Source organism: Tupaia chinensis, unplaced genomic scaffold, assembly GCF_000334495.1.
Source record: "Tupaia chinensis unplaced genomic scaffold, TupChi_1.0 Scaffold138153_1, whole genome shotgun sequence".
NCBI lineage: Eukaryota > Metazoa > Chordata > Mammalia > Scandentia > Tupaiidae > Tupaia > Tupaia belangeri.
In genome coordinates this window covers 134,346-134,642 of record NW_006198052.1, presented here as the reverse complement: position 1 = coordinate 134,642, position 297 = coordinate 134,346, and positions in this window count along the sequence as shown.

Here is a 297-nt window from a genome sequence, read left to right as displayed (position 1 = left end):
CCGACCCGGGGGGACAGCCGAACGGGTTTCCTGAGTGAAGGAGTGAGAGCCGGGGCAAGCAGCGTAGTGTTACAGCACGGAGACGACAGTGTCGTCCGTTTATTGTGGGCAGCACGGTACAGCACAGAGACGACGCAGTGTCACAGCTCTTAAGGGTTGCATCGTCTACTGTGAGCAGCATGGAGACGACGCGGTATCACAACTCTTCAGGGTCGTCCGGAGACGATGTAGTGTTACAGCTCTTCAGGGTCTCCCAGTTTGTCTGGAGACGATGCAGTGTCAGCTCTTCAGGATCTT